The sequence below is a fragment of the Elgaria multicarinata genome, chromosome 15, assembly GCF_023053635.1.
Source record: "Elgaria multicarinata webbii isolate HBS135686 ecotype San Diego chromosome 15, rElgMul1.1.pri, whole genome shotgun sequence".
Lineage (NCBI taxonomy): Eukaryota > Metazoa > Chordata > Lepidosauria > Squamata > Anguidae > Elgaria > Elgaria multicarinata.
Window position 1 is genome coordinate 31,018,263 of NC_086185.1, and position 27,743 is coordinate 31,046,005.

General features: G+C 47.8%; 1 protein-coding gene across 1 annotated transcript in view; it reads left to right on the top strand.

Moving 5' to 3' along the window:
• The window catches only part of EFNB1 (ephrin B1), a 113,508-nt gene that overhangs the window by 74,312 nt on the left and 11,453 nt on the right, over positions 1–27,743 (top strand). The gene's annotated exons all lie outside the window — the stretch shown is intronic.

The window sequence follows — 27,743 nt, forward strand, 5'->3', positions numbered from 1 at the left end:
AATAGAGCTCAGCTTGTTCCATAAGCCCTATGACTGCATGTGCCTGCAAATTCCTACTTCTCTAGGACATTTGTGTAAGAGGGTAAATTATTTCTTCAAAGTGGCTTCCTCTGTAAGCAATACCAGCTCGTATTTCTGTGATCTTTGTGCTTGGCCTGGCTTTTGGCACTTGGTCCATGTGTGAGGATGTTGACTCCTTTGTGTTGCACAGGTGAAGAATCTAAACAAATGCTGTAGTCCACTCCAGAACTCAGTAAAAGCGAACGAAAGTGAGGGACTGAGAGGCAGGGAATTTTGCTTTGTTGCTGGCTCTTCCCAAACTCGGGGGATTTCAATCTGAGGGCTTTGGAGTCTGGGGGAGCCCTGCTCCGGCTGTACTTTATCTCTAGCTTGTCTTGTCTCTGACTTACATTTTGCTGCCTCCTCCTCCTCCTTTTTAAAATGGCCTCTTTGGCTCCGGGACGGAACTCTGGCCTTTGAGTGGTCTGAAAGATGCTCGTCTGATCTGGATTTGCCTTCTGCAAGAAGCCCTAGGACCTCACTTTTGCCAAGGCATAAAATTGCCATAAAAAAAAAATTGAACGTCCAGACCACCCACGCTTTATCTCCCCACCCTGCAGAACCTCGCCTTGAGAGACATAAGCTTTCTTCCCTGCCTTTCTATTTACTGGCAGCTTTAAGCCCTCGGGAAGCTGCGGTGAAGCAGACAAGAGGCCGGCTGGCAATGTTCTGGGCGTCGCTTGGGCTTCCCAAAGCCAGCTGGGAAATCCTTTTCGTTTGGGCCATGGCTGGTTCCTGGGGTCCATTCTCATGCTGCCTTTGCTGCCCCCTCCCTGGGCACAGCTGCTTTAGGTATGCCGAGATTTGTTCTGGGCCCCTTCCCCCCCACCCCATCCCCTCTTTCATTGCTTTGAGCTTAAGATTTTTGAACAATCGAAACGGCTTTTGGAAGCTAATGTGACTTCTTTTCTCCATGCTCTTGGATTCCTCACAACATCAAGCTCCTGAATACTAAAAAGCTTTCATTAAAAGCATCTTTTCTCCCAGGGGTTAGGCAAGAGAGAGGATTTGTAATTGTTTTCTTAAAACGAGATACAAATGTTCTGGCATGTGTTGTGTGTCTGTGTTTAGGCCAAGGGGCTGCTCAGAGCCCAAACGAGCAAGTTTTAGAGGCCGCGTGCCTTTGGCTGTATCTCTAGGACCAAGCAGTGGTTAATTCCTAAAAGAGAGTCACCACTGTTAAGCCTGCCAGGACGTTGCGGTCAATGCATTTGGAAGCTCTGCTTCTCGTCCGTGTTGCAAATGGTAGAGGATGTCACGGCACGGCATCTAAGTCACCTGGCGGGGGGGACCCGGCAGTCAGCGGCTGCCGCGTTGGCACCAGTGATGTGGGGAAATGGAGTTGTGTGATCCTGGATGCAGCACTGAGGCGCCAGGTAGGAGTCTGAAATCCAGCACCTGCCAGCAGTTTGCCTCTTCAGTGTTTCTGTTTGCCCACGCAGGGCCAGCTGTACAGGAAGAGCTGAGGGCTCTCGGTGCATGTATTAGATCGTAGTGGCGGGATGGGGTTGGGTTTACCGCTGGGGGAGATTATGGGATGGGGTGAGGGGTGCTGTACAAAAAGGACTGGCTCCATTTGAACCGAAATGGAACTAGACCGCTGGCACTTCACGTCAAACAGGTCCGAATGAAAGGCCTCCTGAGCCCTCTGGTTTGGCGAATCATCCCTAAGGGATAAAGGTGAAAACATTTCTGATTGTTCAAATGGCAACAGGGTAGAAAGGAAGTCCTTTGCGCTTCAAAGTGTGGAAAGTTTAAAATGTTTAAGAGTTTAAAATGTTAGCTGGTTTTTATGTTTTTAAATTTTGTGTATTGATTTTTAATATTCAGTCTTTTTAATCCAGTCTTGTTAATCTTTGTAAAACCACCCAGGGAGCTTTGGCTATGGGGCAGTATATAAATGTAATAAATAAAACAAAATAAAGCCAGTTGCAGTAGAAAAGCAATGACTTGGGTAACAGTGAAAGCCACCAGCCTGGAAGCGCTCCAGAATTCAGTCTTGACTTTCAGATTTAGGAAAATTGGAAACTGTCCTATACTGAGACAGGTCTTTGGTGCATTTTTTAAAAAAACACGCACCACTTTTACGATGGAGCGCTCGTGCGCTCTTTTCCGATACAAAAAACAAAACAAAATGGTGGGCACGATGTCTTCTTCCCTCCAGGACGTTGCGCACCATCTGTAGACTGAGGAGGAGGATCTCACGATCATCGTATCGCGAGATCATCCCCCTCCACCCCCCTTGTCTAGCCATGCCCTAAGATTCAAAACTCCCCAAGTGGAGCCAATACTGCCGGTAGGATTTACAGGCCAAAAATGTGTATGCATAAATGGAAAAGGGCCGTGGCTCAGTGGTGGACAACTTGCTTTGCATACAGTAAGTCCCGGGTTAAATCGCTGGCACCTCCAGGTAGGGCCAGGAAAAGGACTAGCCTGAAAACCTGAAGAGCTGTTGCTGCCAGTAAGTGTTGACAGTACTGGGCTAGAATGGACCAAGGAGCGTCTGCCGCACTGTAAGGCAGCTTCTAAATGTCTACTTCATAAATATCCTACAAATCTGAGAATTTTCCTTCTGAAATATTGCAGCAAGTAAATCTTCAGTTCAGGTCTACTGTTGGAAAAGAGAGAGAGTATAAATTGCCTCGACTAATCTTAACAAATGAGATTTATAAACCGCACACAAAAAACTTGCAAATAATTTTCAATAAGTTGTACGTAGTTCTGTGGATTTTTTGCATATTTCCAGTGACCACGATAGAATCTGAAAGATGTTTTGGCAAACTAGCGCTCACCAGAGCCTGCGGACATTCTAGTATGGGGCAAGAATGGTTATGCCAATGGCCTTGCAAGGAAAACTGTCTTTGGGAAGGAAACTCATGATTTTTGCAATGAAAAGGCCGGAAAAATAAAGGTTTAAAGTCAGTTTATTTATAAAATATTTGCAGCCACATTTGTCCATTATGGTACAAAAAATCAAAACTTCTGCAGGCTTTAATGCCTTTTTTTAGGACCATCCAAAAATCATTATCAAGCCTGTAGGGCTTTTCTCCAGGCTGGATGTTAAACAAAAATAGCAAAAAAAGGAGGGTTTTTTTTAGGGGGGGGCATGATAGAAAAGGCCTCATGTGGGCCATGTTGTAATTTCAGAAATGTCTAAAATATGTACGGCTTATGAGGTTGTATGTATTGGTCAGGATCGTGGCATCTGTGTAGGAGGAGGGAGAGCATGTTATACATTTTTACTGCGCCCACCCAAAGGATACCTGGACTAGGGCTGGAGAGGAACCGCTGCGCTCAAAACTCCACTAAGCTGCGAAGTTTCTCTCTGAATGACCTTGACCCTGACCAACCTCGCAGGGGTAATTGAGTATAAAATGGAAGGGAGCCTCTTGTGCACCTTGAGCTCATGGGGGGTGGGGGTGGCGGAGAAGTGGGATATAATAAATAGATAAATTGGTTTGAGATAACCTTCCGAAGGAGTCCAGCAAAGCTCACAAAATATCTTATAACCTACCTGTCTGCCCATACATACCTGTTGCATTTTTGCTTTTCAGTCCGAGTGTTGAAAAGAGACTTTAATCAATGAAAACAGAATTTAAAAATAGAAACTAAGCAGTTAAGATAATAAAAAACAAAGGAAGTACAGCAGAGGGATGTAAAATGGTGGCCATGTTGGTGTAGAGTTGCACATAGCAGCAAACACTCCTGCTCCCCTTTCTTGCTCAGATTAATTAATCCAATAGCTACTGACCTGCAGGGCCAAATTCATAGGATTCATTTGAAAATGCTTCATGCATTGAACTGCTGTCCTGAATGGATCTGGCTGAATCCAGGTTGCAGAATAGTCACTGTTGCAACTGACTTTCTTAATCAAACACTGGTTCGGTCCCAAGCAAAAATCTGTTCACAAAATATGCTAAACTTCAGGTTGAGAAAACTGTGTGTGCAAGCTTGCTTTATTCCAAAGTCTCCAGGCAAGTTATGATGCACACAATAACCAATTAAAAATCAATAAAAGGTCAGTTAGTTAAAATGCATATTACTCACACATCGCCTTCTTAAACTTGCCACCAAAATCAGCCCAGATAGAAGACGTATTACAGCATATTTGCAAATACAGCATTAACAACCAACAGAGAAGTGGGATATAATAAATAGATAAATTGGTTTTTAACCTGTTGGTTGTTTTATGATGGTTTTAATTTTTGTGAACCGCCCAGAGAGCTTCGGCTATTGGGCGGTATAAAAATGTAATAAATAAATAAAATAAATAATAAATAAATGAATGAATAAAACAGAAAAGAAAAGTCGGAGACACAAAGAGAGAGAAGGAGGAAAATCAGAAAAAAGGCCATAACAGGAAACACACGGTAATAAATTTATACCACCACCCTTAATATAGAACAGAAGGGAGTGGAAAGGAGGGGGGGGGAGAGAGAGAGAGAGAGTTAAACCTTACATTTCAAATACGTGTGTTAATATAAGCTGTCCATATATCTGTATACGCATCCATATGAAATGGACGACTGTATTACAGCACTCCTGAAAGGCCCTTGGGTTGTGGTGAGCACCTGGGGAAGACGCTTGCAAGGCCTGGGACCCTCGACAAGCAGCTGGAGGCTTCATAGTGCTCCAGGAATTGTATATTAAGGTGTTTAGTGTTGTGATGGGATGTAATTGGCAGCAGGCTGGTGCACTTCGGGGTTGTATGAACTGCGTCAGAAAGACCGTGGAACTGTGGTGGAGTAAGGGTGACCCCTCCCCACAGGATGAGGCACCTGCCTTTTACATCAGCTGAAACTTCCAAGTTGCTCTCAAGAAGAGAACGTGATGATTGTGGTTTAGTCTTCAGATTACAACTCTTTTGAATCAGGCCAAACATGCAGACCAGAAACAGGGCTGGCCCTGCCATGAGCCACAATCAGGACCCGATCCACAGGCCATGGGGCTGCTGCCGCCGCCAGCCACCTAGCGGGCTAGATAGTTTTGGACCACTGCTGCCACTTGACTCGGGTAGCCGATGATGCCAGCTCCTTGGATGATCTCAGGGGTCAGCTCGCCCTCAGTGCTGTCTTTCCTCAGAGCAAGACATCGTGGGCAAGGTGGTGCCAGAGAATTGCTGGGGAACATGGGTGGGAGGGTGCTGTTGCACCATGTCCTGCTTGTGGGTCCCAGTCTGTAGCTGGTTGGCCACATTGTGCTGGGCTAAACGGACCCTTGGTCTGATCCAGCAGGGCTCTTCTTACGTGTGCCTGTGCCACAGCCATTTTGCTGCCATGGTGGCAAATACTGTTTAAACTTTAAGCCACAATGTCTCAGAGCCCAAAGGGACCTTGAAGTGGCCCTGGGGTGCCTGTGCTACTTCCTCTCATGTTTAAAGGTGCCCGTCGGTCACTGCAGGGCCCGGGAGGTGATGCCCACCTTTGCCTTAGTAGCGACACTCAATAATAATATAATAATAGTAATACTTTTAATTATTACCCACCTCTCCCTCTGGATCGAGTCGGGGAACAACAGATCACCGTGCATTGCATGGTGTGTTCGGGGACTGGGGCGATGCTGGGATTCTCTATTTTCTTCCTCATGACCAAAGCCAGTGTACATTTCATTCTTCCATCTGACCCATAGGAAAGTCCCCATTAACCTCCCTCTTTCTTTTCACATTGTGGAAAAGAAGTATTTGGCACAGCTCTGCCTTTCTACTTCTTTCTGTTGTCTCCTAAGCAGATTGTACTCATCTATCAAACATCCCACTCGAAACTGAAACCTCTTGGATTCCATTCTGCATATAGTTTCTCCTCGCTCCCCTTTTATTGGGTAGTCTCCCATTGCTACATTGAAGTGGCTTCTCCGAGTTGCCAAACCGATGCATTCCAGCAATTAACCAATTTGCCTCTTGTCTTCCGAAAGACCCGGCTGCTGGCAATTTTGCTGCCTTTAAATTAGGTGCAGGGTGGACTGCAAAAGCCGTACCAGGGGTAGATCGTTCCTTCTTTTCTTTCTGAAATCCTTTCCATATGATTGAAAGGTTTGCCTTGTCAACATCCCCACCCCCATCTTTTTTAAAAAATAAAACTGCACATTTCCAGTTTGTTCAACCTGTCCTTGTAGGATTGAATCCGTATGATACACAGGGTGGAGAGGCACTAGAGAGGTCACAAGAAGGGGTGGGGTGGGGTGGGGTGGGGGTGATGCTCATGCCGGCTGGCTCTCTAGTCGTTCTGACAACCCACGAAAAAATGTCCTGCTGGTTACAGACATCACCCTAAGCCACCCTGAGAACCAGCCACCCTAAGCAACCCTACTGCAAGCCATGGGTTCTCAGGGCGATTTGTTTGCACAAAACTGCTCATAACGGGGAAACTGCTCTGGGTTCAGACATTATGCTTAAGCCACTGTGCGGCCACTCACGATGGGCTTGTCAGCCACTCTCCTGTCATGTGAACCGGTCCACTATGACCACAGCATTTCCACCATCTACTAAGGGAGTTACCCGATCGAAAAAATGAAACAAAATTAGTCCGGCAGTTAAACTAGTTATTATTTCAGAGAAGCTTAATGTTTACAAAAAAAAATTATTTTTTAAAAAAATCTGTGTTGTTGTTTTTATCACCAGTTTTTATCACCCCTGCTGTATTTCTTTTCCGTCTTCACTATGTCCTCTGCCTTGCTTGGCCCAACTGCACCCCACATGAGCACAAAGCAGCAACGTTTCTATCCCCGCTGTGTCTTTGCATATACGACTTTAGGGAGAGAAACATCAGCTGAATGCCCCAAACAAGTGAGAAGCAAGAAATCGTAGCTAGGCTGGAAAGAGCCATTTTCACGAGATGAAAAATTAAACGGAGTGCCCATGTTTGACTGGTAAACAGTTCAGTGTGTGAGAGTATAACAGAGCCATTAATTTATTTTATGAGACTTTAAGTGTAGGTTTAGCATGTTTATGATGAGATTTAATTTCAGCTCTGATGTTTTTAAATGAGAAATAAATTCAGTATTTTACCTGATTTTTTTAAAAAAGTTTGTTTTGTTTATTTTCAAATCCAGTTGTTTTTTTCTTAAATAAGTCGTTGGTTTTTATCCACCTGACAAGACAGCTGTTCTTCTCAGGGCATAGCCCCACCCCACCCCCCCATCCTGTGGTGCAGAGTTTCGGAGAGGCCTGCAGGCAGTTTTAAGACCCCTTGCAAGGCCATAAATTGGGCTTTCTGCTCTGAATCCACCCTGGCCTTTTGTTCCCCTGCATCCATCCTTGGGGGGCCTTTTCAAGCATCCCGCTGCCTCAGAGAGACCCTCTCTGTTCTGCTTCGGTCTGCCCAGCGGAGGTCAAATGGTCACTTACCGCCTATTTTCTGTTTTGTCTGTCATCCTTTCTGAGGGAGTAAAATCCTCACATTGCGGTGACTTTACCACGTCAGATTCATGTTGGGAGTAAATTTGAGATTTCCCTCATGTGAAAATCATGCGAGGGAATCCGATGTGGTCACTCTGATTTTCATATGAGGAGCAGTTTTCAGACAAAGTGCTTCATGTAGTTCGAAGTAATTTCTAGTCTCTTCTTCCAGAACAGCCTTCCTCAACCTGGGGCGCTCCAGATGTGTTGGACTGCATCTCCCATTCTGGGAGTTGTAGTCCAACACATCTGGAGCGCCCCAGGTTGAGGAAGGCTGCTCCAGAACAAAAGTATTACCCTGCCCAAAGAGTTGCTTGGGGAGGAGTTTTTGATCATTTCCACCTTGCCTTGGAGAGACTCTCTTTCTCATGCTCAGAGAACCTCTCCTCCTCCTCCTCCTCCTCCTCCTCCAAGTGCCAGATGTTTTGCCTGAGTTGCTTTTTGTTGGCCTTGAGACTTTTCTGGCTGAGTGAGGAAGCCACAAAGGAGTTTCCTGTCACCGCATGACACCTGTTGCCGCAACCTCCTCATACCGTGTAGCGGAGCTGCCTCTGGGACTTTGAAGTCCCCTGGATGGACCATGCCGAACCCCCAATAATGACCCCAAATTGTGTGACATACTGCCCTTTGTCTTGGAAGCTTGTCTGAAGACCATGGCCAGAGTAAATGTGATTTTGTTGGCCCCCCTCCCCAACACCCATTGCATTTTCTTTTAACTCCCATCTGAACTTCGTAGCTGCCAGTTGGTTTTCCATCGTCCCTGGGCAGCTGGGCCTGTAGCTCAGCCTTTTCAAGCCTCTGACAGAAGCCTCCATTCCTAGCAGAAAGGACCCGTGTCCCTGCATCCAACCAGGATGCAGCCCTCCCCCAAATCATACATTATTTGGTATGATACTTGGTGGGGTGGATGGATAGGTTGGGGCTTCCAAGGATGAGCAGGCTGTTGTTGTTACTGTTACGATCATGAGAACCCGACTTGCTCCTGTTGCCGTTTCTGTGTTCTACACTTTCATGTTCCTGGGAGATGTTTGCTTTTTGTGCTTTTGTTTTTTACAACTCAAGGGAGCGTTCAGGATGGTGGCCGCACTGGGTCTTGGTTAGTAAGGCAGTTAGATGTGACATGTCCCTAGCCGCAGGGCTTGCAGTCCAAGGGCATATATGTCGTTTGAGTATAACCATGTGCCGTGTGTAGCTCAGTGGTAGAGTCGCCTGCTTTGCAGGTAGAAGGTCCCAGGCTCAATCGGCAGCGTCTTTAGATAGGGCTGGGAGAGCTCCCAGCTCGAAACCCAGAGGCCTGTTGTGTGCGTACATTAGATGGCCTTGAATGTGTGGATTCACTTAGGCCGTTTCTACACCAGCCCCAAAATGCGCTCTGGTCATGGCGGAGTCCCTGTGCGCCCAGATGACACACAGGGACTCCCAGGGGCAGGGGGGGGGGGGGATGAGCACGGGTTTTCCCAGGGATAAGTACTCCCTGGGAAAGCCCGATTCCTCCTGCGGTCTCGGGATCATCCCACGACTGCGGGAGGTGTGTGGCCACCCATCCCGGCTTCTTCCCTCCTCCCTGCGAGTAGCAGGGGTCATCAGAGGGAAGGAGCCGGGACAGGGGGAGTCCAGGGCCATTGGTATGGAGCAGGGTCGGGGCTGCTTCTTTTTTACCTTATTTTTTGCTGGAGCGCGAGTGTGCTCCAGCTCCTTTTCCTTTTTTAAAAAAAATGGCGCCCGCAACGCACTCAACGTCCCTCCTCCCATCCAGGACATCGCACGGCCGTGTAGACACAGGGCAACGATACCGGAAGTAGGTAAGTCTGGGATCGCCCCCTCTCCCGTCCTCAACACCCTTAGGTGTAGGAAGGGCCTTAGATAGGCTGCCAGGCGGAGGGAGAGAGGAGGTGACACGGAGGGGTATGTGCTAGTACGGGGCAGGGCACCCTGAATGTGACCAGAGTCACTTTTGCTCTCATGTTCTAGGTCTGCTCCTTGATGAGGCTCAGCTCAAAACCAGTCCACAAAAACAAACGTCAGAGGCAAATGGGGTGGGGGAGGGACTTACCCCTGGTTGGAGGAGGGTTTGTCACACACTGCATTCAGGGATAGCTGAAGGACATTCCACTTAGGGTCACGGTTGTGTGCATGGGTGTGTAGGTGTGTGCATGCTCCAGTATTTAATCAACCCAGTTTGTGTTCTGTGCTGTTAAGAAAAGAAAAGTGGGGCGGGGGGAGAAGTCTGCTTTTCAGAAATTAGTCTTGGATGTTTTTGGAAGTTTCCTTGCCTTGGGAGTGATTGAATTCTGTGCTCTTGCTGGTAATGAGTCTGCACTTTGATCCTGCCTTGAAGCACAGAGCTGGTGTTAACACCGCTAATTGAGTTCCCGTTACTGCAGCACATGCTGTCTGAAGGGAGGTTTACAGGGTGTTGGGTGGAGAAGGAAAGCTGTATTCTTCTGCACATGAGCGCCGAGAGGGCAAGGCCCGGACTCGCATCCCCTCTCGCTCATGAAACGGGACTCAAGAAGCAGTTGGCCCCTTAAGGCGCCAAATTCAAATGATGGGTCTTTGACTAGACAATTACAGAGTCAAACGTTTTAAAGCCAAGCTTCCTTTGCATGTGTGTGCGTGTGTGCCCGCGCTTGATGGCTTGAAGGCTTAACATGCCTGCAACTTTGACTCATGGGGAAATGTTATGTTCCACTTGAAGCATTGATGTGTACGGTGGAGACCTTCTGGCAAAACTAGGGAGAAAAGTCTTTAGGAAAGAAATGGAATTCGGGGAGGAAGGTCCATCGCTCCCAAGACGCGAAAGGTGATTGCTCTTTTTAGCTAAAGTACTCCCCAGGCTCTTGTTCATGGCAGATTTACAAGCGAACCAAAAATGGCATAACTCAAAAGAATTTGTAGTGAAGATCATGAGTTGATGAGTGAATCCATCCAAGCGTATGTTAGTCAGACAGCCTTCCAGGACCGTGCGAAAGTTACCAGCTGCCCTTTTGGTTTAGCTTTATGAAAACTGGCTGGAAGTGTCTGTGCTTAGTTGCATCAATTTGAAATGCGTTCTTACCAAACTTGCAGTGAGAACTGTTTTCAGGCCGTTGCTGTGTGCCCAGTTGAAGAAGTGTAGGTATCCCAGGGATACTCACATCGTGTTTATCGGGTTTTGCGCAGGAATAATCAGGAATCTCAAGACCAACTACCAGTTCTCCAAACATCATGTTCACCTTCCTCCAAAAGTCAGTTAGGCTGAGCAGAAGTGACAAGCCCTAGTGAGCTCAACCAGGGCTAGGAATCTACACGACCTAGCAATTGAAAGTCTGTGCTAGGGGTGTGTGGACATGAATGGGGACTCACAAATGTTACTAGCCTCAACAAACGTTTTCCTGTTTTCTTCAGAATTTATTGGCCGTTTCTCTAGGAAATTTGCCTTGAAATTTCATTTTCAGAGAAATTTGGTGGTAAGTCAAATCCCACATTTTGCACCTTTTACTATTAGATGAAGAGTTGCTTCACCAGCCTTGGATTCCTGATGGGACATCCAGAGCTGAAGAGAAGCACAGCTTGACTCACCTCCCACATCGATGGGTTCTAGGCAGAGATGCGTGGGCCGTTTTGCTAGTCTGAGAAAAGCCGTTTAAAACAAACAGTCCCCCTTCTAGTTAGATATTCAATACTAGCAGTAAACTCCACATTTGCCTTGCAACATTACTTCAGATAAAACTTGGTGGCACCTCAGTTCAGGTTTTCCCCACCTCAAAAGAGGAACTGAAGAAATTTCGGGAGGATAGAAAAGTAAAAGGTGTACATCATCTGCGCTGTCCAGTTTACTTGTATTTCTGCTTACTGGTGTATTGAATAAGAGAAATCAATCTATTTGAACTGGTCCAGTTCTCCACCTGAATGCCACCTAAACAGATTGCGGAGTATTTTTCAAGCACTTCAGAAACACGTTCTCAGTGTACGAGAGGCGCTGGGTTTCTTATGCAAACCTGTTCCCTCCTGCAGTAATGAGGTGTGTTTTTTATTCAGCCTGCTTTTATTTATTTATTTATTTATTTATTACATTTTTATACCGCCCAATAGCCGAAGCTCTCTGGACGGTTCACAAAAATTTGGAATGCTTTGGAATGGGCTTGCTGGTTAGATAGCTGAGATTGGTGTTCTAGCTTGTAATTGACATATCTGTGTCTCCTCCTTAAAGTGTCTTTTTTAAAACACACACACACACACACACACACACCCCAACCCACAGCATTAAGTCTTCCCTACAGACACACTTAACTTCACTGGGTCTCTGACTCCATCCCCTAAGGAATCCATTTCCGTTCCCGTAATAGCTGATTCTTATGTGGCCACAGATGTTTTGTTATCCAACCAGAGAGATTTGCACCCTGTTAAAACTCCATAAGTGCTTTTCCCCTCCTCCCCTTTTCCCCTGTGGGGCCCTCAGATAATTCTGGCAGAGCCTCAGGAGGAGAATTATGTGACACTCCAGTCACGGCCACCACAGAACTTCTGCAACTAAACCTCTTCAGATGGGGTTGGCTCTTCTCTTGTGTTTTTTTTCTTTTTTAAAGGAAAAAAAAGAGTAGCAGAGACAACAAAGGAGTCCATTTTTGTGTCTGAATGTGGGAAGACAAACATAGCTGCACAGTTCTATCTGTGTACTGTTGGGTGAAAGTTACAGGAGCACCTGCAGGTACAACACAGTTGGGACTTTCTAGAAAAGATGGGATCCAACCAAGTGCCGCTAAACCAGGGCCTGCCTTCTGGATGCCACTGCTCTGCCTGTTGGTTGTGTAGCGGAGGGCCAGAATGGCTTCAGCCTTGGATTGTCTGTGTTAGTGAGGTGGCAGGTTTGGAGTTGAGGTTGGTTTTCCTTCCTGCAGACTGAGAGCTCGTTGCTGGAAGAAATTCTCTAACCCATTTTGGATCCTTTCTGCCTCAGCTCAGTGGTTGAGCACATGTTTTTAATTTAGGTCAAGAATTCAGTATGTTGCACCTTCAATTAAAGGACCCAGGACAACGAGAACTTTCTGATTGATCTAGAATGGCAGCCATATTGGCCTAGATGGGCCAATGGCAAGCTACAGTATCAAGGCAACTCCTTAGATCTGTAACTCATTCAGTTGATGCTATAAAAGTACCGTATAAGTTGCATTTCTTGACCAGCTACGGGGCCTTCCTTCTCCAAGGAAGCAGCCCCCATCTCTGATCTTTGATCAAACTTACTTAATGAGAGCTAAGGCATTGTCATTCAAGAGAAGCCTGCAGTGAGAGTCAGGAAGGAAGAATGGACTGGTAGCTCCTGGCCAGGCTCAGAAGACCCCCAAATATTTGGCCAATGGATCTATGGAGGGTCAAATGAAGTAAGTGTGGCGCAAGGCAAACTGGTTCGTTGTTTGGTGGGCTCCGGATGAATCATAGAATCATAGAATAGCAGAGTTGGAAGGGGGCCTACAAGGCCATCGAGTCCAACCCCCTGCTCAATGCAGGAATCCACCCTAAAGCATCCCCGACAGATGGTTGTCCAGCTGCCTCTTGAAGGCCTCTAGTGTGGGAGAGCCCACAACCTCCCTAGGTAACTGATTCCATTGTCGCACTGCTCTAACAATCAGGAAGTTTTTCCTGATGTCCAGCTGGAATCTGGCTTCCTTTAACTTGAGCCCGTTGTTCCGTGTCCTGCACTCTGGGAGGATCGAGAAGAGATCCTGGCCCTCCTCTGTGTGACAACCTTTTAAGTATTTGAAGAGTTCTATCATGTCTCCCCTCAATCTTCTCTTCTCCAGGCTAAACATGCCCAGTTCTTTCAGTCTCTCTTCATAGGGCTTTGTTTCCAGACCCCTGATCATCCTGGTTGCCCTCCTCTGAACACGCTCCAGCTTGTTCAAGTCAAAAGGTTTGCAAGCTCAGAGGTGCCTTGCCTTTTCTATGCACCCGCTCACACCCTATGGCCTGGATGCTCTTTTTCGCCATTGCATAAAAGCCCTATTCAAGCATTCATCGCCAAATACATGAAGGGGTTCATGGGCATGCATGGGCCCAGCCTCACCACCTCCATGACAGTGCATGTGCTGGCAAGGTCAGGGATCCCATCACCAAGGAGGAGGAGGAGGAGGTGGCCCATTGGTGACCATGGAAGCAGCTGCATTCTGACTGAAGCCTGGGGACGGAGCCCAGCACCCGTGGTGTCATCAGAGGGCAGGGCTAGCTCCCCCCCAGCCCCTTCATGCTTTTAGTGCTCACAGGTAGGAACAGACTGAATCGGGCTATTGCTGTACCTTTTGTCAGGGTGCGGCTACAAAAGACGTGCCTCAGGAATGCCGGCTTTGGGTACACGCTTGCAGTGATGGCTTTGTCTTTTGTTTTTTACCCTCAGACTCTTCCTCGGTGGTGGTGGTGGCGTGTGGGTGTGTATTAATAGAGGTGGCATTCCTTTCAGTGCTGATTTTTTTTCCTCACTATGACTGTGGTCAATAAAAGAGTCTTTCTCCACCAAGACCTTGGTTTTCTCTGCAACGTGTGCCTGCACTTTTTCAAGCTTTTGCCATCTCTTCCCTGCACCAATCCTGCACAGTAGTACTCGGCCCTCTTCCTCCCCCCACCTCCTCCGGCCAAAAGGTCCGTCGCGTGTATATATCTATTGCAGAGCAGATATGCGTGCTCTTAATGCAGTCTTCTCAGCAACTGCTTTCAGACATAACACTAAACCGTGGTTTAGCATTGCAAGAATGAGCTTTAGGCTCATGCGTTCCTCCTCCAGTGTAGCCATGAGGAGGGGTTCAGAATTTTCCATCGTAGATTAACAGCAGCTTCTCATGACATCCAAACCCATTTTTGTTGTTGTTGTTGTTGTTGAAAAAAGATAGCTTCAAACCATAGTTTATGAAGTAAACAATAAACCACAGCTAAGATTATCTGCAATTTGGGTTCAGAGATCATGACAGTTAATCTAAAACAGAAGTGGAAGTTACCAAACTCCCCTTGGTGGCTGTGCCCGAAGAGGGACGGGATTTCCATCCCCGCACCTGAACACAGCCGCCGCGTGCACGCCCACAAACCCGTGTCAAATGGCGTCATGGGAGCGTGTTGTCTTTTAAGACTTTCTCACACACCTGTGTCTGTACACTAGCCGGCTGTTTACGTCCGTACCTCCACTTGCTTTTGCCTTTGAACTCTGCCTCGCTTTGTTGAGCTCCCTGGATTGCAAGGTAGCTCCTACGTTCACTGGCGGAGTGACAGCTTGGCTCTTTAATCCCCTGCTTGCCCATCCAGTTGCAAACAGCGGCGTTGCACTTGCTCAGGCAGGCCTGGGAACAAATGTTTCTGATCTGATGGAATGCACATTAGCATGATGTTATTGAGGGCTGAGGAGGGGGGAGGAGAACACAAGCGCAGGGGTGTGTGTGTGTGTGTGAGATTGCTTGTTGCCCAGAAGCAAAATGGCAGAAGTAAATGCATGTTGTCGGGGCCAGGAGGGGAGGAAAGGAAGTAATTGTGATGTATGTATGTATAGCTCTGCCTTATGTGACCTAGAAACAGACGCTGGGATCCCTCCAGCCCAGATAGGAGGCTGGGCCTGGTGACCTTGATCTAGGAAACGGAGACAGAGAAGGAGTTAAATCCTACACAATCATTTGCCCAGGGTTCAGTGAGAGTTTCTTTATATTCTCTTGTATGTAGGGACTGCAGCCAGAGAGGCCACCAGAGCAAATGGACGCAAAGAGTGCAGACATTGATTTCTTCCCCTGTTTTCTGCCCTTCTCCATATTGTGCAAAATGAAATGTTTGCATTTCTCCTTGCAGGGAGACATGCTGATTGTCCCTGACCTAATCTACACCCAGCAGGATATTGCACTTCAAAAGCGGCATATAAAAGGCAGGAGCCACACCAAGCAGGATATAGCAGTGTGAAAGCGGTATATGGTCTGTGTCAATGGGCCCCAACAGTTGTCAGTGCACTTTGATACCGCTATAAAGCAGTCATGTGGCTCCTGCCTTTTATGTTCCACTTTCATACAGCTTTCATAGTGCAATATCCTGTTTGGCGTAGATGAGGCCCCCGTGCTGGGCTTGCGCAAAAGTTTTACGATACAAAGGCTTGTGGAGGGTTCCCTCTTCCTTAGCCTCTGCCTTCCTGCTTTTGTTATTGTTTATATGAGGGATCTATGCCCACCTTCAACAGGGTCCCAGGGCAGCGTACAAGAAGTTAAAATTACAATAAAATAGATTTTAAAAAGCAATTCAAGCACTGCATTATAAAAGAGCCATGCCACTGTAAAAACAGACACCAAGCAGCATAAAAGCAGTGCTCAGGGGATTTAAAAGCCTGGGGAAATCTTCACCTGGTTCCCAAATGACAACAGGCAAGCCTTCCTGGGGAAGACATTCCAAAGTCAGGATGCTACCACTGAGAAGGCCCTCTCCCCTCTTGGAAGGTCTCACTGTCTGAGCAGGTGGAGATGAGCAGTCTTTCAGATATTCCAGTCCCAAGCTATGAAGAGCTATAAAAGACAAAATAACCCCTTTGAACTGAGCCCAGGGGAAAAAAAAAAACCTGTTCTCTCTTTAGTTTATAACATCCAAAGCTGTTCTGGGAAAGACAGGAGGAGTATGAATTACTGTTTTAAAATGGAGGGGGTACATCCTCTTACTCCAGAGTTGATAGTGTGGAAGTTATCAGAAGCGACTTCATAGCACGCCGTCCCAGGCTGACTCTGGGCTCCATCACAACAGCATTATCGCCCACTCCTGCCGTGCGTTGTTTCCTGAGGGCTCACGTGATGTTGTCCATGTCCTGCCGTGGTCTCGTGTCTCCAACCCCCCCCAGTGAGGTTTCTTGGTGGGAGGAAAGAACGGTTTTTCTGGCAATGCGCTCGACCCTCAACATGTATTTTTATCCGACCATACTCAATCTGATGCTCTGAGGGTGTGTGTTAAAGGGGCGGTATTGCTGATGAAAGGGAGGGGGCGGGCCTTTTCTCCAGCACGCCATGTCAATCACAGAGCGGAGAGAAATGTTGGGATGCCCTCCGTGACCTCAGCCCCTCCAAGTACCCAGTGGAGGCTCCCCCTGTGCAGCCCTTGCCCACCCGCTCCAGGCGAATACAGAGGCCTCAAGGTCAAGGGCCACTCTTCCCCTGGACGTGTGTGTGCACGCCCCGCAGAGCGATGTACAGCTGGAGGGGCTGCAGAGAGGCAATTAGCCTGTGTGGCTGCTGTGGTCAGCTGTTGGACACGTGACCTATGACAACAAGAGGAGCTTTCGGGCCTGTGGGAGGGGACCCCCACCCCCCGTTCCTTCTCTTCACAGCATCCGGGCTCTTCTCCTCGGCCCTGTTGCCATTTCATCCCCTTTTGTTCAGCTGCCACAGAAGCCACGTGTGGCCTCCAGCGCCTCCCTGGGCTTCGTCTGCTTGGAGCCTCTTCTTAACCTTTCCAGCCACTGCTTTCTGATCTGGCTGAAAGAACAATGAATATTTCAAGTGTTTTAGAACTTGCAGGAAAATAACTTGCTACAAAAAAGTCCCAACTGCTAAAGGCTGAGGTAGAGGTGGTCCAGCTGCTAAAGGCTTAGCAATCTCCAATCTTGCAATCCCCACCGGCCCCCATAGAGTTGGGAATAACAGTGCTATTATACCCATTACAATAAAAAGAGAAGGAAGCAGAACTTTTGTGCTGAGTAAGATATCTCTGATTCTTACAAAGTACAAAAACATGGATCACCACAAGTCCTCTAAAAATGCACATTCTTTGCAGCTTACATATTGAAAATATTATGTTTGTATTTGTGGGATTTGTGCCTTGCCCTTAAATAAAGCTTCCAGGCTAACATACAAAATGTTAAAATACCATAAATCCGATTTAAGAGACAAATTAAAAATATGCAGAAATACAGTAAGAGCAGAAAGGTCACCAAGAGATGGTCTTTGAACCTTACTGTGCCCCCATCCCCACCCATGCACACACACACACACACACACTGCTCAAATATGATATGGCTGCCCTTGCATAGAGGAGCTGAATTGCATCAGGAGGCAGGCTGGTGGGTGGGTACGGGGTGCCTTTGTGTGTGAATGCCAGCTGGCCAAAGGAAATGCAGTGTATGTATTTATTATTTAAAACAGGGGAAGGCACATTTCATGCTTTTACTAGACTCCCGAGACTCATCAACAGGAACTTGGTGCAAAAGAATTAAAGAATAAAAAAGATGGCGGAGCAGCTTTTAAACTGAACCTGAGGGAAAGCCGGCAGGAGCTGGGAAGCATCCGGTTTAGGCTGAACCATCCCTAGGGGATGGCAGTGAGTAAAAATGTTTCCAGTTGCTCAACTGTAGAAGGGTAGGAAATAGGCCATGAGCATATGGTGAAACATGATAGACAGTCAAAGAGGCCTAAGGGCCATCGGAGAAGATGCACACGCCAGAGACATCTGGGGAGGAACACCACCGGGTGTAGGTGGTTTTACGCAAATGCTAGATGCCTCCAAGCCAAAACGGGAGAGTTGGAGGAGCCCAGTTTTAAAGGATATCCTGGATGCAGTGGGCATTATGGAGGCGTGGTGGAATGGAGAGAAACAGCGGAATGTGGTCATCTCTGAGTATAAACTCTACAAGAAGGAAAGGGAAGGAAGTATTGCTCATAGTGTCGAGCAAACTAGAAATCCCAAAAGGCACAGGCTCTCACAGAAACACTGTGGGTTCCAAACCCTAATTTAGGAACATGCTATCATACCCCAGACCAGAATGCCCAGTGTGATCTGGAGATGGAAAATGAAATCAGGGAGGCCTCCAAACGAAGAAGTATTCCGATAATGGGTGACTTCAATTACCCCCACCCACCCACCCCCACAGACATTGACTAGATAAGTACAGTCACAACAAAGAGGTTAAATTTCTCAATGCCCTAAATGACTGTGCCCTAGAACAGTTGGTCATGGAACTGACCAGAAGGGAGGTGACCCTATTTAACCCTAAATAGGGGTGCTGGGCAATTCTGTTTGTGGGCTGACGCTCGATGGATTCCCCCCCCTGCCCCAGTTGGGCCTTGTGGATTTCGTTCCGTTTCCCTCTGCTGGAGTTGAGTCAAGCTAATATTCAGAATTCCTTCCTGGCCCCCTTGCTAACTGGGTGATCTGGTCCCCTTTTCCTGAGTTGTCAGTGTCAAAGTGTGCACAAATCACCCACTGACAACTCAGGAAAATGGGACCAGATCACCCACCTAGCAACCCAATTCTCAGGTTTTAAAGTGTTGAACTGACACTTGGGGGGTACCGTGCTTCCATTGTACTCTTGCCCAAGTCTCAAGCAAGTACTTTTAACGCAGTTGTAGATGTCTGCTGAGCTAAACAAAGTAATGTGTAGAGAGGATGAAATTCACAAGGATATTGACCGTAGCGGTATATGCCTTAGTGGAAAAGTGGACCTGCAATTGTGCACAGTTGTGCAAGAGCTGCATAAGTACAACACTATTGTGCACATTTCAAGACAGCTCAATGAAAATGTTGACTCAGAAAAAGGCAAATTCCATGGTGGACATAATTAGGAAAGCAATTCAAAATAAAATGCCTGTGTCCACCATTTGCTGGGGAACATGGGCGGCAGGGTGCTGTTGCACTCATCTACTTGTGGGTTTCCCATGGGCAGTTGGTTGTCCACTGTGTGAACAGAATGCTGGACTAGAGGGACCCTTGGTCTGATCCAGCACAGCTCTTCTGATGTTCTCATGTTCTTATGAGCCCAGGAATTAGATTTGATTACCAGAATTGAACTGAGCTCACAGTACTTCCACACATTTTGTGGTTGCCCTTTTTAAACAATTGGGAGTCAGAATTCCTTGCCAACTTACTTGAAATCATCCAGAGAATTCTCAAATGTCTTTTGCCAACCCCCTTTTTTATTAAAATGCTCAACTTGGCTTATAGCGGGAACTACAGTAAAGAATGCACACTATAAAATGTCCAGGTCAGGTATTGTCTGGGAAATTATTCCATGCCCCTTAACTATGGGTAGAGCAGGGCCGCTGGAAGAAGGGTCCCATACAATGTGGCATTTTGGGCCTGAGCTGAACAAGACTGCCTCATTCACCGTGGAGGAACCTTCAACTCCAGAAAAGAACCCCCCTCCCCTCTCTAACCCTTTTTAAATAAATGGGACAGGGCATGTGAGTCTGGCCAGGTGAGCTTCAACAGCCAGTTAGGACTGAGCTGCTGAATGGTCATCATTCTTGGGTTTTACCTTGAAATATAGAAATTTTCAACGTGAGAATTTTTTTCAAAAGAATAACATTAAAACACTTGAGCCGTTCCCCTAACGTTTCTGCTGCCTCAAGCAAGATTCTGTCCATCCATGCTGGCAGATTCAGAGGCGCCCGTGACAACTACCACGCCGGGGCTGCCGCGAATCCAAGGGCCCCCCTGTTCCGTGGGCTATTGTTGTTGTTGTTGTTGTTGTTGTTGTTGTTGTTATTATTATTATTATTATTATTATTATTATTATTACTATTATTCCACCGCCCAGCGCCCCCATAGCTGAAGCTCTCTGGTCAGTTCACAAAAGTTAAAAACAGTGAACATCAAAAACAAATATACAAAATTTAAAACCATAAAAAGCATAAAATACAAACAAAACTAGACAATATCCGTTAAAAACAACTAGACATAACGACTCACCTGGATTGCTGCAGTTCGTTGGCTGGCCTCATGCTGCCCCTGCCTAAGCAGCTTCTTACAGGCAGGGCTCTGGCTGGCAGCCCCTAGCTAGGGGCCCCACGCATTTCTGTGCCTGAGTTGGTGTAAGGCCTGCGTGGTCCAGGATGGAGGCGCCGGGTCTGCCACTTGAATGCTCTCTAGAGCTGCTTAAGATGGGGGTCGGCGCATGTGAAAGGGCTCTGCTGTAGAAAAGCTTGCCTGAAAGGGGACGGTTTTTGATCTAAGTGAAAGAAGTCCGTAATTTCAGCTCGTTCCTACCTGCGTCTCTAAAGTATCCAGACCGCGTTCAGCTGCACCTCGCTCTGGCTGTTCCACGCAGATGGAAGAGTCATTCAGAACAATAAAAGATGAGCGTCTTGGATTTGCTACAACCCCAGCATGTTAATTGTGCATTGGGGCCTAAATCATAACAGAGACCTGCTAAAGGGAATCTGGGAGAGAACACTAAGATTTAATTTCGTCCAAAGCTTACTGTTTAAGAGACCCTTGCATTTATCTTACGCCAAGCCTGCTTTCCAAACCTTCCAACCTGCCAAAGTCACATTCTGCTTGAAAAATTAAAACAGAAATAACACACACACACACACACATGTTATATGGTGAAGCGGAGCGGGCCGTGGCCGGGGTGGGGGTGGGGTGGCAGGGCTTCGATGCATCTAACCGAGAACTGCCCTTACTGGGGGATCCGGTGCCTCTGGGAACGAGCGCTGCTGTTCAGCGTGACACGAGAAGTCCCCTCTCTCCTCCCAGACTCTACAGAAGAGAGGGGAGGAGCCCCATATGAAGCAGAAGAGGACCTCTGGGTTGGCTGGCAGATGCAGAGGACTCGGGGAAAGGAGTCATGGTGACCAGAAATGGTTTCAAACTGGCAAGCTAATCCCAAATCTGTGGAGCCCCGGCTGTCAGTGTCCTCACAGAGACTTGGTGGGTCGTTGGATCTGAAGGTGGAGGGAAGCTCCTGGCTATAGAGATCTGAGCCATTCTGCTCAGGTTTGGTGTTGTGGGCAGAGAACCCCTAGCTTTAAAGATGAGATGGGGAAGCCCAATTCATATGATTTTCTTAAGTGAAGTACACGTTACTGGCAGAGCTGTGGGTTTATGGAAATTACATGCCAGAGGAGCTGAACTCTCTGACATTTGCAGCGTGGATAAAGTATGCACGTTGCACTCGTCGCTATGATGTCCCTTCTGCAATTTCACCATTTTGCATATTTTATTCTGTTTTGTTTGCTTAAGGCCTATTGTATTAGTCAGTCCCCTCGCTGGCTCATCAAGCCCTGCTTTCGAGCATCTCTGGAAAGGTGCTTTAAAGAGAGAGAGAGAGAGATGGATGGATTCTGCAGCCAAGACTTCATTCTCTGGCATTTCCGTGCACCTGGAAGAATGCATGCAGATATATAACCCTGGCTGCTGGTATCACATGTGCAGTGCTGGCCAGGATCTGGAGGAGTCAGTTGTGCCCAGAGATTTATTATTTATGACGTTTCTCCACTTTGCTTTCCTCCAAGGGGCTCAGGCTGGCGTACACGGCCTTCTCAAGGGGCCCCGTGAGCTCGGTAGGGCCGAGAGGTAGACCCAGCGTTGCCTAGTGAGCCAAGTCTGCTCCAGTTCCTACCCTGTTCCATTACACTGCACAAGGGGCAGTGTGGCTGCTGCCCAGGGGACGTGCATGCAGCGGCCCTGGGGATTCGCTCTCTGCATTCGGAACCAGGCAGGGCCATTCGGTGATGTTCTGGGTCTGAATCGGCTGCAGCTCCCTCTGAGCAGCAGTCACAGGGAGGGGGAATCGGGACCAAACCCACAGTGGGGGAGGGGGTTGCCGGCCCTGCCGCTACTACGCAAGTGAAATGTGTTGCCATCAACTTTGTAAAGCAGTGGTAACTTGTACCTGCTCTTGTTCCTCTGTGAGAGATTGGAGGGCTCTCTTTATCCCATTGTGTCTCCTTAGGCAGATAAGTCGGGCAGCCCCAATACCATTTCTTTCAATAATTCTGGGGGCACGGAACATGTGTGCGTGTTGGGGGTGGAAGGGATTTGAATAAAATAATTTGTTTGCAATCATTACCCACCGACCACCGACTCTGGCCTGGAGCCTCTGGCCCTTCCAAAAGCGATTGCCCTGCCTTCCTAGAACCTGGGAGTTCAGGAGATTACTCAGAGACGGTCTTCCTCATCTGGTGGAGGTACAATGAGCCTCCACAACGCACCCATGACTCCCGTGCAGCTGGTGCTTGGCTTTTTTACGTTGAATTGCCCTCTGAATTGCCCTCTGTCAGGATCACACCAAAGGCTCTCTGGACCAGCCTTCCACCTTCAAGAGTGGGCCCCCACCCCACTTACTGCTCCCCCCCCCCCCCCCCCAGCATTGTAAGCCACCTCTGAATGTATCCTGGCTAATATCTAGCTGGTAGAGCCATCCTTCTCCATGATTTGTCTACTTTTTAAATCATGCGTGCAACGAAGTAGAAATACTTTGGGCATCCTAAAAGCACCGAGGAGGGGATTCTCTGCAGGGGGAAGTTGCAAAAGGTTGGTGCTGCCAGTACAGACATGGTGTGACCCTGCGATCCCACGGTGTGCTCTTCATGTGCTGCTGCCAGAGGTGCTCCCTCTTCTGCTGACTTCCCTGCTCTTTGGTCATGTCGTGCTCCCAACGAGAGTTAGCTTTCCTGATGTTGATGTCAGGCAATGGCTAGGAGGTTATCACTTTCCCTTGCGTAGAGGCCATTTGCCTGTGAACACAATTCTCGACAGCATGCTCTGGTTAGCAAACGTCTGCATGGCCAAATGCACTCGTGCCTGCTGTAAACTGTGCTCTTTGCCTGTCTAGAACAATTATTTCTCAGCGATACAAAGCAGGGAAGAAGAGCTATGTGCAGGAGGCAAAGTGAAGAGAAGTGACCCTTGTGATTGGGCTAAAATTAATGTCCTGCTCACTCTGTAACCTTAAAATGCTTCACCTGGCTTCAGGAAGCTTTGTCCTTATTGTGTCCTCTTAACTTCAAAACTTATTTGGTGAGTGCTACCTTTTCTCCACCAACATAACATGAATTCAGTAGGCCTTAAACTGTGGGGAGGGAAATCATAGGCCCAGCTGCTCCATCAATAATGGGCTCAAGTTACAGGAAGCCAGATTCGGACTGGACATCAGGAAAACCTGCCTGACTTTTAGAGCAGTATGACAATGGAACCAATGACCTAGGGAGGTTGTGGGCTCTCCCACACTAGAGGCCTTCAAGAGGCAGCTGGACAGCCATCTGTCAGGGATGCTTTAGGGTGGATTCCTGCACTGAGCAGGGGGTTGGACTCGATGGCCTTGTAGGCCCCTTCCAACTCTACTATTCTATGATTCTATGATCACCAATTTTGGTGATCTCCTCCCCCACTTGTGCCACCTGGCCGGGTTTATGAAGCAGCTGCTCCTGGTAACTCTGGTGACGAAGATGGAAGGCCTGTGCTTGCAAGGGGAGTGGGGGCTGCCTCGGGCGCCATTTTGCTTTGGGAGCAACACAGGTAGGTGGTGCCTGTTATCCCTTCCAACTGAGGACATCGTCCAGCAGGAGGTTCCTTTTGCCTCCCAACCCCTGGGGTGTTTGACTGGGATTTGCCTTCAGCCCTTGCAAGCCCCACAGGAAGAGGCCAAGTGGGTGATGCCGTCCCATGTTTCTAGCCGCATGTGGGCCTCCTCTCCCCTGCATCCCAGGATGTCGCATGCAAGGAGCACCTCAGAAACAGGCTTTTGGGACCACACTGGTATCATTTTTCTCCCTCTCCAAACCAGGAGGTCCGTGGAATGGGGTTGTGGCTCCCTCTAGTCTGACAGGAATGAGAGAGACGTTCACAACCACAACGGCAACACAAAAGCCCTGCAGAGAGTCGTGTGTTTGGATTGGATTGGAGGGGAGGCAGAGGTTAGGGAGAGTTGAGCTGGCATTTGCCCTGCAATTACAGCCATTTCAGAAAACCCTTGGCGCTGCAAGTTTACATTAATCAGCAAGGCAAAAGTTATGTGTGATTGTGAGTAATTACATGTTAGAATCTACACTCGGAGTAGGAACATTGCTTTTGTCTGGTCAGAAAGCTTTGGGCCAATTACCCTGTCAGGTGCTGGAGTTCTTTGCTTCCTTGAATATGTTGGTGGTGGGGTGGGGGAGACAGTGCTGCTGAAAGAGCCCTGGGGTGGGGGTGGGCAGGCAGGCGGTCACAGCCCTCCCTAGCTCTTGTAGGTAAGGAGGAAGAGCCATCATCCCTGACTGGTTGGTTTGGATGTTCTTGTGCTTGTGCTACGTGTCCATGACTTTCGCGTCCATAGGAGCGGTGCTATTTGTGTCATTATTCACCTGTCTTTCAGCCTCTAAGGGACTCCAAAGTGGCATGCAAATAGTTTAAAAACTATAAACTTTTTTAAAAAACACACATTAAAATAAACAGCAAAAATAGTGAAAAAAATTGAGAAGCAAAATACCGAAAAGCGCAGCAGAACAAAACTGTCTTAACATGCTGGAATGCCAATAAGGAGGGGTCAGTCAGGCCTCTTGGGATATGGCACACAATCTGGGTGCCATAACAAAGAAGGCCCTGTATCGCATTCTCCCCAGCTGCACTTCAGATGATGGTAGGACATGAAGCAGAAGCTCCACCGTATACTATAGCTGTCAGGTAAGATCTTATGGTGACTCTCTAGTGGTCATTCAGTAGCTATGGTACATAATGGATGTGTTTGGAGGATAGGAAGTCAGTCCCGCAAGGATCTGTAATGGGACCAGGGCTTTTTAATTTGTTCATAAATGATCTGGAGTTAGGAGTGAGCAGTGGCATGGACATAGTTGCTGATGACATCAAATCGTTTAAGGTGGTTAAATTGAAAAGGGATTGCAAAGAGCTTCTAAACGGTTTCTCCAAACTGGGAGAATGGGGATTAATATGGCAACTGTGGTTCAGTGTAAACAAAAGTAAAGTGATGCACATTGTGGCCAAAAATCCGAACCACATATGTGTTGATAGGGTATGAGTTGATAGTTACTGACCCAGAAAGGGACTTTGGGGTTGCAGTGGACAGCAAAATGAAAACACGGCCCCCATGTGCGGCTGCTGCAAAATAGGTGAATCCAGAATCCAGAATCCAGAATCCAATATAAACTTCTCCTGTTGACCTTCAAAGCTCTTCACGGTCTAGCTCCTGCCTATCTCTCCTCTCTCATCTCACACTATTGCCCCGCTCGTGCTCTTCGCTCCTCTGATGCCATGCTTCTTGCCTGCCCAAGGGTCTCTACTTCCCTTGCTCGGCTTCGTCCATTTTCCTCTGCTGCCCCTCATGCCTGGAATGCTCTTCCAGAACACCTGAGAACTACCAACTCAATCACAGCTTTTAAAACACAGCTAAAAACTTTTCTTTTCCCTATAGCTTTTAAACTTTGAGTTTGTTCTGACTCTATACTGTTAGCTTCACCCTTCCCGGTGCCTGTTTACACTTCCCTGTGCCTGTTTGCATTCTCTTTCCCTTCTTATTGTTTACTACAACTTTATTAGATTGTAAGCCTATGCGGCAGGGTCTTGCTATTTACTGTGTTATCTGTACAGCACCATGTACATCGATGGTGCTATATAAATAAATAATAATAATAATAATAATAATAAGGTGAATTCAGTGCTAGGGACTATGTGGAGAGGGATCAAAGGGAGACTGCCCATATACAGATCTATGGTGCAACTAAAGTTGCAATACTGGGTACAGTTCTGGTTGCTGCATCTCAAGAAGGATATTGTAGAGTTGGAAAAAGTGCAGAAAAAGGCAGCCCAAATGGTCATGGGGCTGGAGCAACTTCCTTACAACACTTGGGGCTGTTTGGTTTAGAAAAAGGGTGAGTAAGATGAACATGCGTAGCTTGGAGAAAGGGGAGAGAGTGGAAATACTAGAACTCTGGGCCCACCTGATGCAATTGTGGGATTCAGGACATACAAAAGGAAGGACGGACTTCTTCACATTGGGTCGTTGCGGGTGGGGGATTCGGAAGAGTCAAAGTATCAGAATCAAACTTCCGAGCATCTGGGATTTCTAGAGTCCTGCTTGGAGAAATTAGTGTTGTCCTCCCCCACCCTCAAACCTTGGGCAAGCTCTGAATTATTGGGGAAATCTTGCTTCATATGGCTGCAGAGCTGGAATAGCATGTGGCGGCTGAACAAAATTTAGGGTAACTGGTGTGTGTGTGTGTGTGGGGGGGGGAGATTTCATTTTGAAAGGATCTTCCCATCACCTTTCCACCATCCACTGGGGTGTTTGTCAGTACGGAAGGCGGGTTTTGCCTCCCGGGTCGCTCCAAACAGCACAGGAAGCCTTGAGTGCTGCTCAGCAGTTTGGCCGCCTTCAGCAGTCTGCTCTGCACCCCCCCCCCCCGCGCCCCCATCTCCATTCATTCATCTCACCAGCCTCCGGCCCATTAAAATTGTTCTGCTCCTGCTAGAGCCGGTTGCTGAGTCGCTAATTAGATTGGGCTCTGAGGGAGGAAGGGGAGGCCGCCGCAGCCGACAAAGGCCCGGTCTCCCGCTGCCCAGCCGTGGCACAATGGGCATAAAAGTTGCAGGAAGGCCGCCAGAGACGCTGGAGAAGAGGAATGCTCCCGAGGCTGGGCTGTAAAACCACTGCCTCCTTTTGTTTCCCCCCTTAATAGGGAGCTTGTTCACCCGGTGGGACAAAACGTGAAAAGTCCTTTTCAGCAGCCTGCCGTCTCCTCCTGGGCAGGGACTGGTCTAATCACTTTCGGGGGTGGGGGTGGGGAGGCTGAGGGCAGCAGCCACTCTCACCTCTCGGGCTCCCCCCTCCAACCCACGAAGCACTTAGTGGAAGGGGAGCCTTCCCCCCATCCGTGAAAGGTGATCTGCCTGATCTTTGGGGACTTACAGAACACAGTCCCACTTTAGAACGCAGCGACCAGCTTGGTCTGTACATTTAAACGGGCTAGATTTGCTTGCCGTTGGCTTCTGCTCTCAGAGCCCTAGGAAGGGAGCCATCTTCTTGGCTCGCCGCTCCGACCATGTTACTCCGCTTCTGAAATCTCTTCATTGGCTTCCAATTCACTTCAGAATCCAATATAAACTTCTCCTGTTAACCTTCAAAGCTTTTCACGGTCTAGCTCCTTCCTATCTCTCCTCTCTCATCTCACACTATTGCCCTGCTCGTGCTCTCCGCTCCTCTGATGCCATGTTTCTCGCCTGCCCAAGGGCCTCTACTTCCCTTGCTCGGCTTCGTCCATTTTCTTCCGCTGCCCCTTACGCCTGGAACGCTCTTCCAGAACTTTTGAGAACTACAAGTTCAACCACAGCTTTTAAAGCTCAGCTAAAAACTTTTCTTTTTCCTAAAGCTTTTAAAACTTGATGTTGTGCAGACTTCTACTGTTACTTTCTACTGTTAGTTTTTCCCTACCCTGTGCCTGCTTACCCTACCCTGTACCTGTTGGCATTCTCTTCCCCTCCTTATTGTTTTACTATGATTTTATTAGATTGTAAGCCTATGCGGTAGGGTCTTGCTATTTACTGTGTTATCTGTACAGCACCATGTACATTGATGGTGCTATATAAAATAATAATAATAATA